The sequence below is a fragment of the Gopherus evgoodei genome, chromosome 9, assembly GCF_007399415.2.
Source record: "Gopherus evgoodei ecotype Sinaloan lineage chromosome 9, rGopEvg1_v1.p, whole genome shotgun sequence".
In the NCBI taxonomy this organism is placed as follows: domain Eukaryota; kingdom Metazoa; phylum Chordata; order Testudines; family Testudinidae; genus Gopherus; species Gopherus evgoodei.
In genome coordinates this window covers 85,287,582-85,309,180 of record NC_044330.1, presented here as the reverse complement: position 1 = coordinate 85,309,180, position 21,599 = coordinate 85,287,582, and the positions used below count along the sequence as shown (strand labels likewise).

At 42.2% G+C, this 21,599-nt stretch overlaps 1 protein-coding gene across 4 annotated transcripts in view; it reads left to right on the top strand.

Annotated features, from left to right (window-relative positions):
- Positions 1-13,617: 13,617 nt before the first annotated feature.
- LOC115657182 (probable G-protein coupled receptor 83) overlaps positions 13,618-21,599 on the top strand; it is a 45,665-nt gene continuing 37,683 nt past the window's right edge. For 3 of the 4 annotated variants that reach the window (XM_030574613.1, XM_030574614.1, XM_030574611.1), the window contains exons 1-2: positions 13,618-13,701; positions 20,979-21,136. The gene's annotated coding sequence lies outside the window, so the exon portion shown is untranslated. The remainder of the gene's footprint in view (positions 13,702-20,978; positions 21,137-21,599) is intronic. The other variant, XM_030574612.1, reaches the window with a different exon arrangement.

Genomic DNA, 21,599 nt, shown 5'->3' with positions numbered 1-21,599 from the left:
AAATAGCAGCCAAATTAAAAGTATACCCCATATTTAAATAAATAAAAAATAAACAGTAAGAGGACCAAAAGAAGGGCACCATGGTTGAACAAGAGAATAAAAGAGGCAGTTAGAGACAAAGAGATGCTCTAAAAATTGGAAGTCAAATCCTGATGAGGAAAATAGAAAGGAGCATAAACTCTGGCAAGTCAAATATAATGAGGCAGGCCTAAAAGAATTTGAAGAGCAACTAGCAGAAGACACAAAAATTAACAGCAAAGGTTTTTTAAGCATCTCAGAAGCAGGAAGCCTGCCAGCGCGTGGTGTCACTGGACAACTCAGATGCAAAAGGAGCACTCAAGAAAGACAAGTCCATTGTGAAGAAACTAAATGAATTCTTTGCATCGGTCTTCCTTGCAGAGGAGTCCAACAAAGCCCTGAAGGATATGCTTATCTTTTGCCATGTGAGTAGCTCCATGGAATCAGTTGAAATCCCATAAACCAACGGGATTACTCATGCACACAAAGTTAAGGATGTCCTTATAAACTCTTTACTGGTTTAGGGCCATAGTACTCAGCACCTTGTAGGACTGAGCCCTGGCCCTGGATTACAGTTGAATTTGTGAGTTTTCATTCTCTGTTGTTTCTGTGGTTTCACAGCCACAAGAAGGCTGAAAGAATACACAGTTTGGCAGCTGCAGATCTGCTCGTTCTGCGGTAAGGAAACACACACAGCTATAGAAAGGTGTCCTGAGGTATAAGATGACTCAGCATCACCCTTTCTGCCCATCATGTACTCATTTGACTATTTTGTTTGTTATTGGCAATCAGTACAGTTACACAGCTTCTGCAGCCAAATGTTTACTACTGAAAGAAGCCTGCCCCCTTCTGTCATTATGTGCTGTTAGCTACAAAGTGGAAATTAAGAGCAATCAAACTCCGCAGCAACCTCCCAGGAAAACAATCATACATGCTAATGAGCAACAAAACCATGGTGGCTTCTCTATGACCCAGGTCTGAGAAACACAGTCATGAACAGAGGAAGTTATACTGTTTAAGAAAGGTGTGGGGGTTCCCCCCCCCCATTCTTCTCATAAACAGCAACTATTCTATATACAAGGATTCCGTGTATATTGAGCTGTGCCAGGAACAAAGGGATATTAACATGATTTTGTTCTGTCATTTGTATCCTACTTGGTTGTCACGCCATGATAGAAATAGTGTGGGGAGCTCATTGATGGGACCCACGCATGCTAGGAATGGGAGAATGTATGTTGTTAGGAGAATAAATGGGAGTAAAGTGGGTTGGCAATTTGTGCAAATTACACATATTCTTTACCTCTTCCTGAGCCATGTGAGTTTCCTAAGGTTGTATGGAGAATTAGAGGAAGAGTCAGAAGCAGAAAACAAGTATCCTCATTCCTAGTCCTCTGCTGTGACCACTAAACAACACTGTGAAAGAAGTCAGATTTACTGTATTATGTTAGGCCTCCTCATTAGGTGTTTGCAATATGCTATACACCATGCGCCAAGTAATTACACACCTTCTTCCCCTCACCAAGTCTAAATGACGAGAGGTAGATGAAAGCCGCTTCCCAGATGCCGCTGATTCTCATGCTCTTAATGCAGCAAGTTGAAGCTATTTGCCTGAGTTTCTGCTATTTCTTGCTGTTCACCAATGGAATTAAAAATGCAGCCCGGAGGACAGGAGCCCTTCAGGTCCGGAGTGGCGAGATCTCACCTATCGTTTTTCTTATGCCCTTTAAGAGACAGGTAGTGAGGAATGGTTGAGGAGTTATTGACACAGAGTTGGCAATTAGTGATGCTCTCCTGATGCTTTCTGTTGGCCTAAACTTTCTCTTTTCTTCCACTCAGGAGAACTGAACTCTGCCACAAGAAGTCTCCCTCTTCTTTCATTAATGCCTTTCTGAGCTGTCCCAGAAATAGCAGATATGTATGTAACAGGGGAAGGCAGGTAGAGTAGCTACCTCTGAAGACAAAATATACACAAGATAAGATTGGGAAGCAGTGTTATTGTAGCTGCATGGGTCCCAGCATACTAGAGAGACGAGGTGGGCAAGATAATATCTTTGATTTAGAAGAGCTCTGTGTAGCTCAAAAGCTTGTCTCTTTCACCAACAGGCGTTGGTCCAATAAAATATATTACCTCCCCCACCTTGTCTTGCTAAGATTAGGAAGCAACATGTACCACTAAGGGGCAATCTTTCTGACTTCTGTTAAAGCCAATGGGCCTGATTCTCTTCTGACTCACTAGTTTTATGCCAGTGTAACTCCATTAATTTCAATGGAACTACTGATTTGCACCCTTGTGAGAATAGGTTCAGCTGGTATTTCACATACACCTAGACCTGCTGATTTCAATGGGATAACTCACAGGTGTAAAGAGAAGCTCATGAACAAGCACTAAACGGAAGCCCATGAACAAGCACTTGCAGGATTCAGGGCCAAGGTCCACTCATATTTACATGGGCAATTGTAGATGTGCATGGCTGAATGTTTGGGCAATTACTAAAACTCAAATTCTGGCCAGCAACATGTTGCATCTTAGATAAAAGACAGGGAAATAAATCTCCACTCTGCACTTGTAATGGCATCCTACAACACTGCAAGGTACAAAGACAGAAATCCACACAGGGCTGCCTTATGGGTGGATGACATGAGTGACTGCCCAGGGTGCCGTGGTCAAGGGGGAGCTGTGATCAACCCCACCCCCCTTCCAGCCAGCCCACAGCCCCTAAAGGGAGCACTAGGCCCAGAGCTAGAAAGGGGCACGGCTGGGGCTGGCCCAGATGGGGGCTTCTACCTTGTGTCGGGCTCCAGCTGCTAATCCTAGCTGGGCTGTGGAGGGATGGGGCTTCTTCTTCTTCTTCTTCCCCTGCATGGGCTGCTCCCGGGTCCAGGTCAGACTTACCTCCAGGAACCTCCTTCAGCTGCAGGAAGCTCTGTGCGCGCACACACACACACACACACACGCACAGACACACATTCACACACACAGTTTCCTGCCCCATCATTCCCCAGCCACGGGAGAGGGGGCACTATATGGGGAGCTGTCCCTCTGTTTACCCAATCCCCGTGCATCTGGACTCAAAGAAAGAGCACAAAAAGTTCACACACAAGTTCACACTCAGGGTACCATTTTCCCTAAGGCCAGCGCTAAATCCACACTGTGGGATTGCAACTGCTCTTTCACATGCAAAGCAATTCATTTGGAGATGATAGAAACAGCCAACATTCTGATTATTAAAGCCTCATAGGAGAAGCTTCTTACGAGAATCTCATACCAAATAAATGACAAAATGATGATTTCCTTCATGATGGTCAAAGTTCATCAGCTACCTTTACAAATGAAAGATATCAGTGATCAATAGGGCTTGAATGAACAGTAAATGTAAAGTCTGAATTGAGGAGAGAATCTTATTTTTCCTGATCTATTTATTTAGTGGTTTGATTTAAAAAAATAAAAAGGCATTGTAATTTTTCCTTGTTTTTGTCCTTTTCTTCACACTGGTATTGTATCTGGGTCTGTGTGTATGTTTACCAACATTTTTATTGATAACAACCACAAAGCAGACTAGGAAGGAAAGGCGAATTTCTACTCCTCTCTGCATCTGCCCAGACCAGCTATGCAGACCAAGCACAGAGTTCTGGAACTGAGGTTAAGTTTCAGTGGCGAAATGCTAACTGAATTGAAGTCATTGCAAAACTCCCAAGATTTCACCCCAGGAATCTAAACAATAGAGGAAAGAAAATTAGGACCCTCCACCCCCGTTCTGCAAATACCAACACATGTGAGTAGTCCCATATGATTCAATACAGCTGCTCCAGTGCATCATGTTAAGCCTATGCAGAAGTGTCCTCAGGATCAGGCATCCAATGAAAGAAGAATGAAAGAACGCAGAATGAGGAGCAGATCTACAGCGGCTCTATCTGAAAGTACACCAGTTCTCTGACTTCTAGCCCATTTTCAAAGCTATTCTTTTCCATCCTCTCTGATGTTTCATTACTGGCAGCAAACAATCACATTTGTCACTTGTGTTCTGAATACTAACCACATATTGAAACTGTCCAAAGAAAATCAAGCCTAATTGCTATTTTATTGTTTGCCTTTTCTTGTTTGAAGGCTATTGAAATTGATCCCTTCTCCTACTTCCTAGTGAGCAATATAAAGGCTGTTAAAAATATATGCTGATGGCAGACTTCAGTCTGAAACAGAAAGTTGAAAGGCACTGTTCCCATTCAAATACATGGCTACAACTGGTTTGATTGCATTGATCATTTTTCAGTGAGTAACAAGTGCTTTTAATCTAAACTCACTGACCTAAATTCAGGTGAAACAAGATCCAGAAGGAAAATCATCTTGTGGAGAAGACACTGACTTGGGGTTCTGGAGATATGAAGTCATCGTGTGGCTCTGCCACTGATTTCCTGTGTCAACTAGGACTCGTCCGATTTTCACTAGTGATTTTCAGTGCCTCAGTCTTTGAGTGCCCAACTTGGGGCACCTCAAAGGGGATTATAATGATCCCCTGGTAGATCACTTGTCCCTAGGGTGTCCAGAGGGCAAGTGTGAAAAATCCGGAAGCGATGGGGGTAATAAGTGCCTATATAAGAAAAAGCCCCCCAAATCAGGACAGTCCCTACAAAATTGGGACATCTGGTCACCCTACTTGTCCCCTGCATGCAGTAAGAGTGTATAGGTGTACATTTAGACACTTTTTAGTTTGCTAGCTACACACTTTGAATTCTGTTTGATGATGATATTGATATTTTAAAGTTCAAAGTTATGGTGCAAAAGAAAGACCTCTTGAAACACCAAACTATAACATCTATGTATTTGTGGTATTTCTAATGCACCTCTCTCTATAGTATCTTAACACCCATAAGCATGACAGTTTAAAACAACAAATGAAGATAACTACCAGGTGACTTTGATATCTATGGTTTGCAAAGGCTCCACAGAAGCACGTGGATACTGTGAGCAACACCCACAAAATATGCACAAAAGACAACCAAGTAATTTTTTTTACTTGGGGGGAAAAAAACCGGCCAGCCTGCTCAGTAACAAGATACACTGGAAGCCCCAGAATGAGTATTTAATTCAAAGAGGTAATAAAATAAGCAAATGGCAGTCAAAATGAAAGCAAAAATGGGGTAGACCAGTGGTCTCCAATGTGGTGCCCATTTATGTGCGTCCACCTAGTGCCCAGCAGGGGAGAGAAGCCACAGCCCCGCGCCTGACAGAGACAAAGAACTCAGGCTGCAGGCGCAGTGTTCTCTGTTCCCAGCAGGCACAGGGCCCACCTAGTGCCCAGCGGGGGAGAGAAGCTGTGGCTCCGTGCATGCTGGGGACAGAGAACTTCAGGACTGCAGGATGCGGGCGCTGGTGTTCTTGGTCCCTGGCAGGCTTGGGGCCACGGCTTAAGCCGGAGAGTAGACATGACCCCGTGGCTGCTGGGGATAGAGAACTCTGGGGTTGCAGGGTGCAGGCTGTGGATTCCAGTGTTCTCTGTCCCTTGCAGGTGTGGGGCCCGCCTAGTGCCCAGAAGGGGAGAGAAGCTGGGACCCCATGCCTGCTGGGGACAGAGTACTCCGGGGCTGCAGGCTGCAGGTGCCGGTGTTCTCTGTCCTCGTGGCTTCCCTCCATGCTGCCCAGAACTGCCGCCAAAAAGACACAATAAAATACTCCAACTCTGCCGTCCCAAGAATGAACGGAATGCCATCCCGTAGCATGTGCTGCCCCAGGCATGTGCTTGCTCCACTGGTGCCTGGAGCCAGCCCTGTATGTGAGTATTCTTCCACTGCACTGATACTGCAGTTTTCTTGTGCTTTGTGCTTTATTATTTTTTTAACATTTTGCCCCAAAATGAGTGGTTCAAATAAAAGACAATGTATTTATTATTTCAACGCAGAGTGGGAAGAATCCTATTGTTTTATTGAAAATAAAGGGAAATGTGTTTGCTTATTGTGCAGGGGAGCTGTTGCAGTGCCGAAAAAACATAATGTCAAATGCCATTTCCAAACTAATCACGGCTCTTTTGACATTAGCCATCCACTTAAATCTGAGTTGAGAAAGGTTTGATTTGAGTTGATTAATTTTTTTCCATCTGCCCAGCAATCTGTTTGCACTAGACAAGTGATAAAGTCTAAAAGTGCTACTATTGCTTCCTTTAAAATTGCTTATCTGCTCACAAAGAAGAAAAAAACCCTTTCAAGATGGTGAATTGTTGAAGGAAGCATTTTTGACCAGTGCTCATTGCCTGTTTCAAGGATTTCCTAACAAGGGTGAGATTTTATTGGCAATACAAGACTTGCAGTTATCAGACAACACAGTTACAAGGAGGATACATGCAATTTCAAGTGACATGCAAACTCAGCTAAAGGATGACTTGAAAATATGTGACTGGTTTTCACTGCAATTCGATGAGTCAACAGATATATCAGATACAGCGCAGTTGGCAGTTATAGTGAGGATGGTATTTAGTGACTTCACCATAAAAGAAGAGTTAATAAAAGTATTGCCTATGAAAGGGCGAACAAAGGGTGAGGACATCTATAATTTATTCAAATCATATGCAACATCATTAAGTATGCCACCACACAAGCTGTCTGCGATCACCACTGATGGGGCACCAGCAATGAGGGGCAGTACCAATGGATTCATTGCACTCAGTAAGAAGAATGAATCCTTTCTAAACTTTGTCTTATCATTGCATTATCCGCCAAGAAGCTTTATGCATCAAAGTTCTTTCTTTTCAACACGTCATGAATGGCATTATTAAAATAATTAACTCTATTCAAGCGAAACCTTTGCAACACCGACTTTTTAAGGCCCTGTTGGAAGATGTTGATGATAAACAATCTGATCTTATCTTGCACACAGCAGTACAATGGCTGAGCAAAGGTAAATTTCTTACACGTTTTTTAAGCCTAATTGAAGAGATCAAAGAATTTCTGAAGTCCACATATCAGAACTTCGAGCAATTAGAAGACTCCGGCTGGTTAATGGACTTGGCTTTTCCAGCCAACATCACTGACAAATTGAACATTTTAAATCTTGAGCTCCAAGGAAAAGACAAACGTGGCTCAAATGACAGGTTCTGTAAAATCATTCAAAGCAAAACTGATCTTGTGGATGTCACATATGAAGATGAGTCTCTCATACATTTCCCAAGTATGAAGAAAATGGTATGTGACAGTGATTTTAACCCATCACCATTTGTTATCCACATTCAAACACTTCTGGAACAATTTGAAAAGAGATTTCAACAGTTTACCATCACTGAGCCTGTAGTTGCCTTTCTTGTGAATCCTTTTACTTGCCAAATAGAGGTAACAGAAATGGCTACATCAATTGCGAGTCTCATTCTAGTAAGAACAGAAGACATGGAACTGGAGATTTTGGACCTTCAAAATGATATTATTCTAAAATCCTGCACAACAGATGAAAACTTTTGGAATCTGGTTGACCAAAAAAAGTTTCCTGCCTTAAAAATGTAGCATACAAAATAAAATCTTATTTTGATTCCACTTATCTGTGAGAAGTTCTGTTTTCAACAATGAACATCATAAAATCAAAATACAGATCTCGGCTTACAGATGTCCATCTTGACGATGGCTTATGAATGGGAATATCATCCTACTCTCCCAACGACGAAAAATTGGCTGAAGAAATGCAGTGCCAAAAATCACACTGACTTTATTAGAAAAGACGCATGAATTAATTATACCTATTTTCCATTAAGTTCTGATGAGCACATATGATTAACTTGTGTTTATAACTTTTTTTCATATTTGTTTGTTTCTTTATTGAAATCCAGATACAAGTAACAATACAAAGAATATTTTTAATTAACCATAACTGGCTATCTATGTTAAAGTAAGAATAAATATATTTGGACCAGCAGTTCAACAATGTTTTACTTTTTTAAAATAAATAAGATAAAAACTGTTTATGATATTTATTTTGTAAAAACTCCTTACTTTTTCTTACAGGTAGATAAAAAAGAGCAAATTCATATGGTAAGGTGAAAGAGTAATTGCCAAATAATTTAATTAATACCTTTTACATGTAAAATTACCTTTTTTATCTTATGGATTCATATATTATGTAATATTAAATATGATGTTTTTCATATTATTTAATGTACAAATACAAAATAAGCCTTGAAAAATTGTTGGTGTCCGCCACACTCTTCTGAAAACATGAATGTGTTACTGGCCACAAAAATGTTGGGGACCACTGGAGTAGACCGATGAATAGAATATTCCATGGAGTGCATAAAGAGAAGAGGAGGGAGGAATTTTGCATCCATCAAGGCAAAAATTATTCAGTTTAAATCTGCAAATTAAATTCAGCTGCCATTTAAACGACGGATAGTTCCCTATTGTCACCGGGCCTTGGTGGGTCGCAGCTGAGGATGCCAGATTCAGGACAAACTGATGAGAAATAGAGCAGATTCAACCCAAACTGAAGGTTATTCTATCATAAGATTACACCAAGCCAGTAACAACTTCTGTGTCACCATACTGGTTAACAAGAAGTCAAAAATGCAGTCTCCTTAGGCATTCCAACCCTAGTTTCACCACCCTAACACTGGACTATGATGAGTGATTACTGAAAACCAATTTTATCAAAGAAAGGGTTCTGATCTCAAGAGATCAACCACACAGCCCAGTCAATATACAATGTAGATCCTACCCACGCTGCTTCCAATCCTTTAGTAACTAAAATCTAAAGGTTTTATTAATAAAAGAAAAGAAGGAGAGTTAAATGATTAATGGATCATATACATACAATAACTGCAATATTCTTATATCCTGTTTGCAGAAATGATCTTACAGACTGCTGGCTTGTAAAGTGTCTGGTAACTTCCAAAAGATTGGAAGGTCCTCAGTCCATAGTTCAATATGCTCCTTTTAGTTGTAAATCCACAGCCCAGAGAATCAGAGCACGAAAGAGGCAAAAAGGAGTCATGCCAGGGGTCTTTTATACTCTTGGCATGTGCCTGGAAATTTTCTGTTTCAAATAAAGCTCACAGCCCAGTTTGTGGAAAGTTACTGGCACAATAGGGAGTCCAGAGTCACATGAGCATATCACATGTCCTTACATGGCTTGCTGACTCACAGGAGCTGCCATTGTCCACCATATCCCTATTAAGGCATCCACAGGAAGAGTACTGGGAAGAATGAATTTCTTCTACGGCCCATCATGAGAGTTAAGTGTCTTTAAAAGGCCATGAATCACATAGTTGTCTGGCTTCAATGTAGATTTTACCTGATGGTTGTTATCCAAGGAATACAGCACATATGAATGATGCCAGTACATGGTCAATATTTATTACTTCAGATACAAAAATAATATATGCATATAAACAGGATAATCATACTTATAAAATCCTAACTTTTCTATTGACACCTTGCATGGTGTACTTTGTACAAGATTTGTTGCAATTGTCTAACAGAGGCAATCTTAATGATATAAATGGTCATATTTCAGTCATACAGCATCACACCCTTTAATTTCAATAGAACTTTAAAAGCCAAATACAGTTTAAGAGAGACAAGTTGGGTGAGGTAATGTCTTTTTTTGGACCAACTTCTGTTGGTTACAGAGACAAGCTATATCCTGGGACCGACGTGGCTACAACAACACTGCATAAATACAATTTAAAGTGTTTCATTTAAGATCAGATAATTTCAAAGGATGCATGACAACTCAAACTGGTCATGCTTTGACTATTACCTTGATTAAAATGGATTTTATTCCCTTATTTGAGATTGCAAACAGTTGTAGACCCTCAATTCTAACTTGAATGGAACATAAACAAGCGCTCCAAAGTTAAGAGCATGATTAAGTGCTTTGCTGAATTGGGACCTTGGTATCTGGAAAGTAGCTACCTTCGCAAACTGCAAGCCAGGGCAAGACAATATTTGAAAGAGTACCCAGTTTGGGGGGGAAATAAATATCATAAACCAGTAAGGTATCAAGAAATGTAAGATGCACTGATTTTAATAGATGAGATTTTAATTTATAAATAGTGTTGTGTGTGCTTCAGAAGGTGCCAGAGCACACATGTAATTAAATAATTTCTCCTAGAGATAGATAGCCTGGGATTAAGTTATAACTTGGTTATTATGAACCCTTCAGATTTCACCCCTGAATTTACGCATAGTTATAAAGCACCAGAATGTTAAGAGCGAAATGTAGTAGGCAGGAAAAATATGAATGGATCATTACAAATGGAATACTCAGATGCCCTTGAATATCACAATCAGAGAACAGATGGGGAAAAAAAAGACTAACCAAAATATCATTGAGCTGATAAACCCACAAATTGCCTTCTTTTTACCTGTCAGGTACGGAATTAATTCAATTCCTATACAAAAAAACATGAATGAGGCTGGAAACCAATCTTGCTGGAGACCTGCCTACTCATAGAGATACTCTCCAGAGTCAATATGAAGAATATTAGCTGGAGATAGTGCAAGAGAAGTTTAAACTAATGATATTCCACTACAGATTTACAAAGGACTTCAATCTATAGGGACACCAGACCAGCACATTTCATCAACACTAAAGTCACTTATGGAATACTAATTTTAAAGGAAAACACTCTGCCTGCCCTGCACTCTAGTTCTGATCTGAGCTCAGTAGCCCTAATTCTCCTCAGAGAAATCTAGCAGCCCTTCAGGGCCTTTCAGCCTCATTCTTTAATGAGTTATATTAACACTTCTCCGTTTGGGAGTGTTTATTATCTGCTGCTAACCATAAAGACAATTGACTAATTTCTACCTTGGAGTTGCATCTGTTTAGCTAGCACTGTTGCCCTAAGGAATCCAGCTGGCTGGCTGGAATGGTGCAGAATTTGTCAAAGGAAAAGAAGTCTTAGGACACTTTGGAACACACAATCTGTTTTATCCTTTCTCTGGACTCTGTATTTTCTAAATGAGACTGTAGGTACAATGAAAAATCCCTTGCCAACAATGTCAAGCATGGACTGGCCGCAATGCTTTATAGAGTGTCTTATGGAAGAATATCACCATTTTCACTTGGGGTTTCCCAGAAGGTCACTTGCTAAGGCATTACAGCTCATCTTATCCATCCTGCCAGGAGTCAAATCCATGTTTGTAGCTTGTCAATGCTTTAATGGCACCTTCCCATATTTTGGCTATTTGTGCTGTAGAGGGAAAGGGATTGTCATCTTTCAATTCCCTTGTGACACTGAACAGCTTTGGGGATCAAGTCTGTAGTGAAATCAGGAGTATCATATGGTACTAAATAAGAAAGGAAAGGCAATACTAATGCCAGCCATAAATTTATACCATCCTAGTAGCCTTGTAAAAAATAATGAACTGGACTATCATACAGAATACTGAAACTTAACAACACATCAAGGTAAGAAAAATGCACATGGTAGGAAGGAAAATGTGAAAAGCACCACCACTTTCAAACTGCCTCTGGAAATCCTTGTCTAGACTTTATTTTATTCAGATACCAAAATCAGTTAACAAGAGCCTTCAAAACAGGAAAATGAGTTCCTAGGAGTAGGAACAATCAGCAACTAAAATAAAAAATATCCACTAAAGATCTTAAACCAAAATGTTTAGGCCAGATTTGAGGGGTTTTTTTCTTATTGTGTTTCCAAGTTTTCTGTATAACACAAGTGCTTCACACCATCACAAAACACTAAGCTAACAGCCCAATCAATCTGACCTTGAAGTGTGTTGCCTAAATCTTTGCTGCTGGCGATTTTCAATACAATGATTATAACCCAGACTCCTAGCTGGGTAACTAAATTTTTCACATCACTCTGAACTTTCCTGTTTTAGGACTCAATTCAAAGCCTAGGGAAGTCAATGGAAAGATTCCCATTGAGTTCTCTGGGCTTTCAATCAGGCTTTTAGAGAATTTCCTTTCAAATAAGCAACACAGCTGCTTACATTTCATATTAGCTGGGCTTGGAGAACCGTGGCTTTTAAATTGATCGGTGGGACAGATCAGTCCTTTGTCATCAGCATCAGGGGATATCTGATCTGGCACCTCTTGGCAGAAAGGCACCAAGATATTACTTGTTTCATGTGGCTTCATTGATTTTGGTAGAGATCAAGTCTTTTGTTTGAAATGAGCACTCAGTTCTTGTTCCTCTGCTTAGCATCCCTCCCTCTCCCCCCAATAAAATTCAAATTCTAAAGGAACTCCAGTACAAGTTTGTTTGTCTGTGTTAGCCGGTGTAGTTAATCTCTCATGTTCTAATCCCTACATTTTATGATGACATAGTAATAACCATAATGAGCATTTAGCCAGCACATTGCATTGGCAAATTGCTATGCAAACATTAACAGGAACACTTGGGCCATAACTCTAGTGAGACTGCTAGGGAAGACAAGCCCCTATTGTACATTCCTTGGCACATGGCTGTGTCTTTATTAGTCTATAAAGCACTATGCAGACATCTGGCGCTGAAACAAACAAACAAAAGAATCACTAAACTATGGTGGTTTTTTTTAGTTAAATACACAAATTGGTTCCTTTGGTGTTTAGCTGAATAATACAGCCATAGGCTGAGTAGATATGCATAAGTAATGTAATATGACAAGCAAGAACGCTAATACAACCAGTATTAAAATCACCTCTAGCCAGTGTATATTGCACGAACAATGAGCTACATTTTGGATTTTCTTATCTCAATTTTTAAAAAAGGGAACATATGGTGCCTTGCATTTGAATCCAATTCCCTTTGGTTGGAGGTACTGCTTTATCACTAGTTTGAAGACTTCAGAATAAGATGTCCAACCAGCAGGCTCTTCCTCCTGCCTTGATTCCAGCACCTCCTTCAGAATGATGTGATTCAGATGCTTCTCTACATTCTCTCTTTCCCTGCTGGAGAAGGTCACTTCTGCATGCCCATCTCCAGGCAAACTGGAATTGAGCTATTCACTTTAGGGGGGAGGCAGGGCCTGGTTACGGTCTGATTTCTCCACAGGGTTGATTGTATGGTTGATATTGCAAACAGTATGCAGAACATGTAATCCCCAGCTCTCAAAGCACTTTACCAAGGAAGGTGAGTATCTTCAGCACAGATGGGGAAACGGAGGCATGAAGAAGCAAAGCTACCTGCCTAAATAACCCATCCCCCCAGAAAAGGTCAGTGTAATTTAAGCAGCGAGATGCCATATTGATGGGCTCTATAGAAGGCAGCGAGAAAGCGGGAGAGGCAGGCAGCTTGGCAATCGGTATAGCCTCCCTCAGTCCTTGCTCAAGGCACTCAACGTGCCCCCGGGGCTGCAATCTGCTCTGCTGGGTTTGTTGCTGTGACATCCGCACTGCCAGCTGAGCTGGGCGCTGCAGATCGGCAGTGCCACCCAGGGCGGGGGACCAGCCCATTTTGTGAATGAGAGCAGTCCTCCCCCCACCCTAGTTGCCTGCAGTTGCCTCTGATTGGCCGGGCGGCGTCGCTCGTGTGGCCAGCTGAGGGCAAGCGGGCGGTCGGCTCCACGTGTGAGTGCAACAGGCTGGTCCCCTCCAACGTGCTGCTGCAGGAGAGCGCGGAGGCTGCGGGCGGGGAGGACAGAGGGAAATCCCTGGGATGCAGCGAGCCTCTTGCAAAGTAGCGGGACCAACGGAGAGCCTCCCTCTTGGCCAGGCGGCTGGTTTCTGAGGCAGCTGCGGGGTGGCTGCGTGACCTCTCGCTGCAGCAGGTGGGTAAAGAAGCGAAGTTAAATATGGAGCAAAGGGAGGACGAACGTTACATTGCTGCACTTGGTTCAGTGCAGCAGCTCTGTGAATTTAGCTTCTCGGGTAGTCAGTCGGCATTTTAATCACACACTGTAAAAATGTAGAGTGTGTGTGCCACTAGCTTGCAATCTCTGAGGGGGTTGTGTTTGTGTGTGGCTCGATTGCACTGTTTACACGGGAGTGTTGGCCTGCATTTTATTCGATTGTAACATTTTGTGAGTGGGTGTGTGACTAGACTGCAAAAGCTATCCAGGGGATTGTGTGGGTGAGAGAGAATGTCACTAGATTGCAATACTTTCCTGGGCGTGAATTTTCTATGCTCTCTGAAGAGACCCGTTGAATGGAAAGCGTTTTATACAAACAGATCACTGATCGCTCAGATCGGGGTGCGATGCTGGAATATACTTCTTTGCAGATCCCTAAATAAATTCCTAAATGGAAACAGAGAGAAATCCAGGAGACAGTGCTGTGATTGTTAGAGGATTTCTGTTGCTGCCCTTATGTTTTGAATTCGAGACACTTTTGTGACAGTACTTCAAGAAATTGCCTTTTAAAGCTGACAGTAATTCTTGGGGATTTCTGTACAAAACTAAGCAAATGTGAGTGGAGGGCAGAATGAGAAATAAGTTAAAGACAAGGTACTTTGTTCTCCTAGTTAATTAGATTTTGCCTGTAATCTGTGCATAATTTGTACTTTTAATATCTGATTTTATTAAATAGTTTATTTGCTTTTATCCTGAGTTGACAAAGCAATGGAGGAACAGGTTCAGTAATGCTTATACATTCAGAATGGGATTTAACTGGCAGCTTGTGACTGTGAAGATGCTTGTTAAACAGAAAAGATGTTTTTTAAACAGCTGGACATATATTCCAAAGAGATAGTGATGCCTCATAAAAGAAAGATGTAAAAGTTTGTCTGAAGTTGTCTACTTCAGTTTTCCTCCAGTTAATATATAAATCTATAGAACTATGAGCTAATGTACAACGACCTGCCTACTATGCAAGCTCCCTTCATACACAAAAACAGAATGTTTCAGTTATGACAAGATTACAATCTAGATTTAGCTTAAACACACACAAATAGGAATTTCCATCACAGATCAGATCTGTAGTACATCTGATCCAATATCCTGTCTCCAACAGCAGCCAGGGCTGGTTACCTCAAATGGAAGAAACTCTCTAATGGCCAGTTAGGGTGGGATTTTCCAACCTACCTAAATGACTTAGACACCTGAGTGCTACTGACTCAGTAGGGCTCACGTGCCTAATCACTTGGATGCTTTTAAAAATTCCACTCTTATAGAATAACCTGTCCTCAGGGGAAGTTTCCTCCTAATCCCCATCACTTTCAGGAGGGCTGTCAAACATATGATCTGCAGACCAGATCTGGACCACATGACCTAGCCACATTCTCCAGAAACTCAGCTTTCATGTAAAAACAAAAATTATATATATATCTTTTATGGTTGCAACGAAAACCTTCCAAATGTTAAACCAGTGTAAACTGATACAGTGATGTCTGCTTGAGTCTGCACAGAGCCTGATAAGATAGCTCTGACGGGTGTGAACCAACCCACTCCCCATTCATCTAATTTGACACATCAGCTATAAAGCCCAGTGATGATACTTCAACATCAGCATTAACTATTCCATGGCAGATCATTCTAGCAGACAGAATGGAAAAAGGGGGTGAAGGAACTAATGCCATAGAAGAGCTGGGAATTGCTACAGGAATGGAAATGCAAAGGAAGAAGTAACTGAGACTCTCAAAGAGGGGAAGAAAGAGATAAAGGAGGATGGGGAAGGAAGGGAAAGGTCAGACATAGTGGTGGCCTAAAGAGGAGCAGAGTGATGCTGAATATGACAAGGAATTGACTAAATTAAAGTTACTACAGGATTTATATCCTTCCACACTCTTTGTAAAATCCTTACTTAATGTATATCTGGGTATTCTCATTATCCATATAGATACCCACTCCATTTAGAATCCTGCTAAGCTCTTGGCTTCAAAGATATCTTGTTACACGAGTTTCATGGGCTAATTGTGACTTTTTGTGTAAAAAAAAAAAAATCTCCTTTTTTGTTTGACATCTGCTGCCTTTCAGTTTCATTGAATGTGCCCTGGCTCTTGTGTCATGCAAAAGCATAACTACCATGGTCAAAGGCTAATCACACCCCCAGTATTATTTCGGTGTTCAGAAAATCAGATGTTTTTTCTGTTTGATTACTCCTGCTGTACTTAGCAGCTAAAAGCTCTTGGATTTCCCTGATAGCCCACCTTTCTCTCTTGTGAACAATTTAACAGGTGGGAAAGTGCATTCAATGAGCTGTTTTCAGGATTAATGCTTCCTTCAGTCTCTTGGGTACTTTCTTCCAAGACCCGTATTTGTATCCATTTGTTTTTATAGACCATCCTTAACACTGTCCTAAAACACTTTCCAGAAACTCAGGCAAACACGAAGGAGAAAGGGGGAAGATATCAAGGGATTAGGAGGGAGAAGGGAGATGTTTCAGACATGCAGAGAAAGCCAGGCCCCCTTTTCAGCCAGCACTGCCCACTTTTGTCACTATTGTGGGCCCGTACAGAGCCCCTACACTACGTATTGAAGTTGCAGATAAGTTATACTACTGAAGCCTGTTTCCCTGGGGAGGTTCCAGTGTAGCCCTTTGGTGAATCTGGCCCACTCTGAGGTCTCCTTGTAAGTTTCATGGTTCAGCCACTGGACTAGTCATCCTTCCTATTAAAATAATAAATGGCACTGAGAACAAGACTGAGGTTGGGCAGTGCCTTTCTAAGCAGTACCAGCTTCTCTTCCCCTCATGTTAGCTGGCTTCTTTGAATTTCCCTCTTGCTTATGGGTGGGATTTTCAGACCTCACCATTATTACAAGCCCTAATGGGAATGTTACAGCTCACACTTGTTGACAAATCCATGAGTCAAACCATTGGCAGAGACTGGGGGCCAGACTCTCCAGTCCACAGAGGCCTGTTTGTGCCATGGCCTCCAAGAGGCTGGGAAAGGACAGTGGTAATTTCCCTCATATAGGGGAACTTTCTGCTAGCATTTGCGCCGTTACTGCTTTCCCTACCAGCTACTTCCCCACTCCACACAGAAGGGGGGGTTATTCCAGGAGTGGGACAGGACAGCACAGAGCTCCACTACATACAGTGGCCGAGGGGCCAAGCAGCTGTGCATCAGAGCCCCACAAGCAACCCCCCCCCACAACACAGTCCAACCAGGTTCTGAAAACAATACAAAGGGAAAGTTCTGGATGAGATTAAGCACAGCTCCTACCAGCTTGGTCTACGTTAGACTGTCTCTTGGCTCACCTGGCAGAGCTGCTGCCAATAAAAGACAGAGTCCTGGTTTTCTTCTTGGCTGTGATAATGTGTATGATTCACCCAAGTCGTGTCCTAATGCTTTACCATGACACCCAAAAGGAGTTCAGGGCTCTTTAACTAGCCTGCAAGGATTAAGCTTTTAGGAGCTGGGACAGCTAATACTATCCCACATATTACCTTGTTGTATTCTTTCTCTCCTCCCAGTCTTGGCTTCCTGTCTTCCATCATGTTACCTCACATGCTAGAGGGTCGTCGTCTTCTCATCTGCCATGTACCCTCATGTTCTTCTTTCATATCCCTCCTTCTAATGCACTTCTTCCAGCAATCCTTTCATTCATCAGTAAGCCTCACAACCCACCTTCCCTCTGCTGTTATCCTGTGTCTTATCTAGCTTAAAGCATTTGTTTTTCAGGGCAGGGAGCATCTCCTGTTATCTCCAGCCCAGTGCTGCATGGAGTTCTGTGTAGGTACCATAAGGTGACTCACCATTAATGGTGTCTCCTCCTGGTTATCCTGGGGGTGAGCTCTGGCCAGGTATTGAACCCTTCACTGGTGGTGTCTCTCCCATCATATCCTCAGTCTAGGGACGCCTCTCACTCTAGGAACCGCAACCTCCTCTTCATGACTCTAGCTGGGTCACCATACACTACCCCTGGAAGGAAAACACATAACAAAGTCTTTCCAGGATAAACTGTCCCAGGCAATCTGCTGTCCCCTGCCTGGTTGGTGCCACGTTCCCAGTGTCTGGTAGGGAAACCCAGGCCTGTCCTCTACTCCAGGTTCCAGCTCAGGGGCCCTCTGGTCAGCAGCCAAGGTCTGCACTCCTATTCCTTGCTGCTATTCCCCCGAGCCTTCATCTACCTTAATGGCTTCCTCCCTCTCTGAGTTTTCCAGCCTACCGATTCCCTCTACTCAGGGCATGACTACATCCTACTTCCCAGCAGCCTCCTTCTGTTGCCAGCTAACTGGCTTTATATAGGCCCTACCTGTGGAGTTAATTAGCCTCCCTGGCCACCTTAACCCCTTCCAGTCCTGTGTGGGGTGTACACAACATCACAGTAGGCATAGGGTCAGCCACTGTAGAGATCCTTGCTGCATTTGGGTCCACAGTTGTAGAGCACCAAGCAAATATAAGGTGCTATTACAGTGATTTCTATTACTGATAAAACAGTTTTGGGAGGTGGGGAGGGGGGTAAGTCAGTGCCCTGTGCTTATGCTGCATTGAAAGGATAGTGTATACAACGAGCAAGAAATATCATCCTCTGGGAACAACACAGAACTTGGGTATTGGCACTGGCAGACAACAGTAGAAATACAAGACTGTGGGTTTGGTCAGTTTGGTGAAAGGGTCAGAAACAGTGGGCAATAAATTACCTTCTCTCAACCTAGCTAAGGACAACATTTGTTGGAAACAACAAAATGGATGAAAAGCTTTAGAATTCTTGCTTTCCATGGGTGTTTATTGATTGTATTTGAGATTTACAGTCTGTGTGGGAGCATATTTCTCCTTAACATTTTTCACTGAGTTCAGTGGGTGGTGAAAGGTGCCAGATTGGCAGGCCTGATGGAATCACTTGCTTATCCTCCAAGCAGATATAGCACAGTATAAACTTCCTCCATGAACTGCTCTCACACTCTGCTTCATAGTTGAAATGGAAGGACCACCTGGAAGGGAGAATTGTCTATAGAGACTGGCCATGTGAATTCACTCAAATCACCACCCATTATACCGGCATGTCTAACTTCGTATATTGTGGCTGGGGCAGTGGATCATTCCGTGAGTGTACAAATTGCTCACCCTACTGCCTCTTACTAGACAACCCGAAAAAATATAGAGCTATAGTGTGTGTGTGTGTGTGTGTGTGTGTGTGTGTGTGTGTGTGTGTGTGTGTGTGTGTGTGTGTGTGTGTGTGTGTGTGTGTGTGTGTGAGAGAGAGAGAGAGAGAGAGAATATTGCCCCACCTACAAACCTTTCAGCAGCTCCAAACAGCTTCCACTTTAAAAAAAAAAGAAAAAAGAAAAATCAACTTGCCAAAGAAGTGTTTCCTTCTTTGCAGGTTACCCTGACACAACACTGGCCATAACTAGGTGACACGATTAAAGTACATGAGTTGGTCTTTGTACCATTAGAAAGCCAGAAACCTCCCTTGCCCAATGGTTTAAGGCTTAACCCCGGAAGCTTGTGATGTGTACAGTTCTTGAAAGTGTGCTATTCAAATGTACTAAAAGCTATTTTAGGAATTTTTCAAAGATTTCCTTTCCCTCTGAGGCCTGTTGAGTTGCACTTACAATAGTGAAGGCATCTGATTTCACAGGTAGAGGGATATGCAAAATAACATTGATGCAACTTTTAAGTAGCATGTGTGACGTGTCATTCCATATTCTTTATGAAAATATGCTTATGCTAATGAATATGACATAACTGAGATGTACTTCATGCAAGATGGCTCATGTGAGATATCATTGGAAAGGCTGTGATTTACTGTATGCGATTATCATATTGGTATTCATGTATCGTTTCTGTATCTGAAGTTAAGAGTATTGACTATGAATCTGTATTTCAACTATGCTACTTTGGGTGACCCTTTCACCAAACTGTCCAAACCCACAGTCTTGTATTTCTACTGTTGTCTGCCAGTGCTGGAGGATACCCCAATACCCAAGTTCTGTGTTATATTTCAACTATGCTACTTTGGGTGATACCCACTGCTAACACTTCAGGTACAACAACGGGAAAGCCAGACAGGACAATGGACTGTAAAAGAGCGTAGTCTTTCTGTGAACCTGTGGGTCAACCTGTGGAGAATGGCTACAAGGGCCCCACAGAGTCAAGGGCCCCACAGAGTCTTGTTACCTAATACTAAAACATTACCTGGGACTTCTTGTCACTTTCCACTGTAAGGGAAGTGTGGGGGCAAACTAGGAAACAAAGTACTCCCGCCTTATGCAAATCCTATTTAAGGGTGGAGAGTGAGGTAATCCAAGGTCAACAGTGTCATAAACAGATAGCTAAGGGTTAATGTCTCTTTCACCTGGAAAGGGGTAACAAACAATACCTGACCAGAGGACCAATCAGGAAACAAGACTTTTTCAAATCTGGGTGGATGGAAGTTTTGGGTGTGAGTCCTTTGTTCTTGGTCTATTCTCTTTCTCGGCTCTGAGAGTGACCACAGGAATCTCCTGGCTTTCTAATCTTCTGTTTCGAAGTTGTAAGTACAAGGATAGTATGACAATAGGTTTATATTTTTTTTTTTGTATTTACATGTGTGTAGTTGCTGGAGTGTATTCTTTTTGGATAAGGCTGTTTATTCATTTTTCTTTTAAGCAATTGACCCTGTATATTGTCACCTGGATACAGAGACCTTTTTATGTCCTTTTTCATTCTTTTTATATAAAGCTTTCTTTTTAAGACCTGTTTGAGTGTTTTTCACTGGTTAAGGCTAAGAAATGAAGGGAGGGGGGAAAATCTCTTTGTGTTAGATTTACTAAGCCTGACTTTGCATGCCCTCTGGATGAGGGGGGAGAGACATTAGATCTCTCGGTACTTGTGTTTCAAGGACTTGAAGCAGGGAGTATCCTAGGGTCCCCAGGGTGGGGAAATCTGGGAGGAGATAGGGAGGGTGGAATCCCTTTGTTTAGATTCACGGAGCTTGAATCTGTATATCTCTCCAGGAACCCAGGGAGGGAACACCTGGAGGGGAAGAGGGAGAAGGGAAGTGGGTTATTTCCCCTTGTGGTGAAACTCAAGGAATCTGGGTCTTGGGGTCCCCTGGGAAGGTTTGGGGGGACCAGAGGATATCAGGCCCTAAAATTCCTGATTGGTGGCAGCGCTATCAGATCTAAGCTGGTAATTAAGCTTGGTGGTTTTCATGCTAACACCCATATTTCGGACACTAAGGTCCAGATCTGGGAAGAAATGTTATGACAATCAGTTATCCCCTGCTACCCTACCCAAGATGACTGCTGGAAACAACTAAGATTGAATGGGAGAAAGAACTGGGCTCAGGCTGAAAGGGCGTCTGGCCTGTGAAGAAGATTATTAGAACCACATTTAGGGTGAGAATTTATATGTAACCAGCTTCTTTAGTGTATTAAGCTTAGTTTACAAGCTCTGTTTTATTTTCTTAGTAATCTGCCTTGTTCTTTCTGCTACCTCTGTAACTACTTAAAATACACCTGTTATAGTTAATACATTTATTTCTGATTTATAATATAACCCAGTTTATGTAATTTCTAACTGGGGGGGGGAAGAAGTTGTGTACACCCTCTTCCACATTGAGAGAAGAGACAAATTTCATATAATTTGGGGTTTGTACTCCAAGGGAGGTGGACATCTGAGTGCTGGAGCAAGTCCCTTAAGCTGAGTCTTCCCAGAGCTGATCTGCAGCTGAGCGTAGCCCTGCCTGTGTGTGTGTTAGAGGAGGTTTTAAGAGCCTGGCTCAGCAAGACTGGTTAAAGGGGCCCAGGCTGGCAGAACAGGTAGACTTAGTGGTATCTTAGCACATCAGGTGACTTCCCA